The sequence below is a fragment of the Nanorana parkeri genome, unplaced genomic scaffold (genome assembly GCF_000935625.1).
Source record: "Nanorana parkeri isolate BGI_ZX_2015 unplaced genomic scaffold, ASM93562v1 scaffold2245, whole genome shotgun sequence".
Classification (NCBI taxonomy): Eukaryota; Metazoa; Chordata; class Amphibia; order Anura; family Dicroglossidae; genus Nanorana; species Nanorana parkeri.
Window position 1 is genome coordinate 90,380 of NW_017308513.1, and position 4,222 is coordinate 94,601.

General features: G+C 52.9%; 1 protein-coding gene across 2 annotated transcripts in view; it reads right to left on the reverse strand.

Moving 5' to 3' along the window:
* LOC108801194 (unconventional myosin-Ig-like) overlaps positions 1–4,222 on the reverse strand; it is a 119,532-nt gene that overhangs the window by 62,241 nt on the left and 53,069 nt on the right. The window lies entirely within an intron of this gene.

Here is a 4,222-nt window from a genome sequence, read left to right on the forward strand (position 1 = left end):
CAGAGACAAGGAGAGGTGAGGGACTCCAGAGACAAGGAGAGGTGAGGGACACCAGAGACAAGGAGAGGTGAGGGACATCAGAGACAAGGAGAGGTGAGGGACATCAGAGACAAGGAGAGGTGAGGGACATCAGAGACAAGGAGAGGTGAGTGACATCAGAGACAAGGAGAGGCGGGGGACGGCACAGACAAGGGAAGGCGAGGGATGCCGGAGACAAACAAAGGCGAGGGATGCCGGAGATATGGAGAGGTGGGGAAAACCAAACACAAGGAAAGGCGAGGGACTCCAGGGACAAGGAGAGGTGAGGGAGAGGTGAGGGACACCAGAGACAAAGAGAGGTGAGGGACTCCAGAGACAAGAAGAGGTGAGGGACACCAGAGACAAAGAGAGGTGAGGGACTCCAGAGACAAGAAGAGGTGAGGGACACCAGAGACAAAGAGAGGTGAGGGACTCCAGAGACAAGAAGAGGTGAGGGACACCAGAGACAAAGAGAGGTGAGGGACTCCAGAGACAAGAAGAGGTGAGGGACACCAGAGACAAAGAGAGGTGAGGGACTCCAGAGACAAGAAGAGGTGAGGGACACCAGAGACAAAGAGAGGTGAGGGACTCCAGAGACAAGAAGAGGTGAGGGACACCAGAGACAAAGAGAGGTGAGGGACTCCAGAGACAAGAAGAGGTGAGGGACACCAGAGACAAAGAGAGGTGAGGGACTCCAGAGACAAGAAGAGGTGAGGGACACCAGAGACAAAGAGAGGTGAGGGACTCCAGAGACAAGAAGAGGTGAGGGACACCAGAGACAAAGAGAGGTGAGGGACTCCAGAGACAAGAAGAGGTGAGGGACACCAGAGACAAAGAGAGGTGAGGGACTCCAGAGACAAGAAGAGGTGAGGGACACCAGAGACAAAGAGAGGTGAGGGACTCCAGAGACAAGAAGAGGTGAGGGACACCAGAGACAAAGAGAGGTGAGGGACTCCAGAGACAAGAAGAGGTGAGGGACACCAGAGACAAAGAGAGGTGAGGGACTCCAGAGACAAGAAGAGGTGAGGGACACCAGAGACAAAGAGAGGTGAGGGACTCCAGAGACAAGAAGAGGTGAGGGACACCAGAGACAAAGAGAGGTGAGGGACTCCAGAGACAAGAAGAGGTGAGGGACACCAGAGACAAAGAGAGGTGAGGGACTCCAGAGACAAGAAGAGGTGAGGGACACCAGAGACAAAGAGAGGTGAGGGACTCCAGAGACAAGAAGAGGTGAGGGACACCAGAGACAAAGAGAGGTGAGGGACTCCAGAGACAAGAAGAGGTGAGGGACACCAGAGACAAAGAGAGGTGAGGGACTCCAGAGACAAGAAGAGGTGAGGGACACCAGAGACAAAGAGAGGTGAGGGACTCCAGAGACAAGAAGAGGTGAGGGACACCAGAGACAAAGAGAGGTGAGGGACTCCAGAGACAAGAAGAGGTGAGGGACACCAGAGACAAAGAGAGGTGAGGGACTCCAGAGACAAGAAGAGGTGAGGGACACCAGAGACAAAGAGAGGTGAGGGACTCCAGAGACAAGAAGAGGTGAGGGACACCAGAGACAAAGAGAGGTGAGGGACTCCAGAGACAAGAAGAGGTGAGGGACACCAGAGACAAAGAGAGGTGAGGGACTCCAGAGACAAGAAGAGGTGAGGGACACCAGAGACAAAGAGAGGTGAGGGACTCCAGAGACAAGAAGAGGTGAGGGACACCAGAGACAAAGAGAGGTGAGGGACTCCAGAGACAAGAAGAGGTGAGGGACACCAGAGACAAAGAGAGGTGAGGGACTCCAGAGACAAGAAGAGGTGAGGGACACCAGAGACAAAGAGAGGTGAGGGACTCCAGAGACAAGAAGAGGTGAGGGACACCAGAGACAAAGAGAGGTGAGGGACTCCAGAGACAAGAAGAGGTGAGGGACACCAGAGACAAAGAGAGGTGAGGGACTCCAGAGACAAGAAGAGGTGAGGGACACCAGAGACAAAGAGAGGTGAGGGACTCCAGAGACAAGAAGAGGTGAGGGACACCAGAGACAAAGAGAGGTGAGGGACTCCAGAGACAAGGAGAGGTGAGGGACACCAGAGACAAGGAGAAGTGGGGAAAACTACCTCTCCAAACCAAGAATAGGTGAGGGACCCTGGAGACAAAGTGAGGCAAGGAACTCCAGAAACAAGGAGCAGTGACGGACAAGTTGGCATTGGTAGCTCCCATATTTCTGTCTTAATGGATTCACTTTAAAATCATTCATATGCACAAATTCACATATAAATTATAAGGCTTTTGTATGTGCCCCCCCCCCCCCCCCCAAAATGTCCTCCACAGAGCCCCGACCTCAACCCGACTGAACACCTTTGGGGTGAATTGGAACTGATTGTGAGCCCGGGTCTTATCCTCCAACATCAGCACCTGACCTCACACATGGGACAAATTCCCACAGAACCCTCCACAATCTCGTGGTAGCCTTCCCAGAGGATGTTACAGCCAGAAAGGGGAGGCAATGCCAAATTAATGACCATATTAATGGCCCTGGAAGGGGGCAATTGGTCAATGGCCTTTGCGCCCCAAATCCTGAATTTAAAGACGCATGACAACAGACAAAGGAACCGCGCGGGTTGTCATGTCGGTCCTCGCGTAGACGCCATTCCACTCGCCAGCTTTTACTTTACTGAATCTCTCATTTTTCTGTGAGCGGGTAGAAGGCGGCGGCGGCGGCGGAATGATCCGTTTTCTCGGCTCTGAATCTTCGGCTATTAATAGTCGGAGTGCCAGACGTGCCGTCCCACCCGGCATCCTGCAAAGCGCCACCGAGAGAAGACAGATCCCGCCGCAGCTCGTCAGGGGGCGCGCCCGATGTCTGAACAACAATCCCCGCAGACCGGCGTGGATGGCAAGCGCCATGAGAGCTCTCTTCTGTTTAAGGTGGAACTCCGGGGGGACCGGCTACTCACATGGGAGGCTCCCCTGCCGGACAGTATAGACAAGACAGTTGCCTTACTTTTTTTTTCCACTGCAGGTAACACATCTGAGGTCTGACACTGAACTGCCCAAAGATGATCCAGATACCTCATTCCAGATACTTCATTCCAGATACCTCATTCCAGATACCTCATTCCAGATACTTCATTCCAGATACCTCATTCAAGATACTTCATTCCAGATACCTCATTCCAGATACCTCATTCCAGATACTTCATTCCAGATACCTCATTCAAGATACTTCATTCCAGCTACCTCATTCCAGCTACCTCATTCCAGCGGTGGCACCCCACCAAGATGTCACCGCGCATGCGGAGAGAGCCACCCGGCGGGATGAGGTATGCCGCCGGGTCCCCTCCTCTCTCCTGATACTGTCGGGCGTTCAACTTTTCAGAGGGGGGTGACACCAAAATGACTGTAAGTAATTTTGGTGTCACCTCTCCAATGGTGTCACCCGGGTGCGGGCCGCACCCCCCTTGTGACGCCACTGCTGTCCGACTATCTCCTACCTTGACTGCCTTTAGGCGATCCCTGAAGACTCATCTCTTCAGAGAAGCCGATCCCACCTCAACGTGACCGCTCAACCATTCATCCCCACACAGCTCCCTCCTCATGTATTACTGGCCCCTCCCCTTTTAGATTGTAAGCCCTCAGGGGCAGGGCCCTCCTTACCATCTTGTCTTGAATTGTATTGTGATTGTAATGTCTTCCTTATATTGTAAAGCGCCGCGCACACTGTTGGCGCTCTATAAATCCTGTATAATATGTAGTGTCCCTTCCACCCCCCCTCCACCCCCGTGGGGGTCCAGCGCAGTGTCCCTCTCAGCACTGAGGTGTGATATAGGTTAATGAGGCATGAAATGCAGCAATTACCACTTCCTGTATCAGCCGTCCGTCCGCTGAGTAATCGCCTTCAGCCTCCAGTCCTGGGTGACCTTTGGATAATGAGGTCGGCCGCCCAGAAAATGAGTCTCATAAAGCTGCAGCCTCTGCTTCAGTGTGCCCCAAGAGCTGACACTCTTTACTCGAAGCACCAATTCCAGGGAGCAGCCAGGCTCCAGAATCACACAGAACACGCATGAGGCTCAATGTGCTAAACTGTAACAATTCTTATTTTTATTTCCACCAATGAGAGCAAGCGATGGCTGAGCGCAGTCACGTGACACGGAATAATGGCGGTCATGAGAAGTATGAGAAGTGTCACATGATGTAGAGATAAGTAAAGAGAATCTAC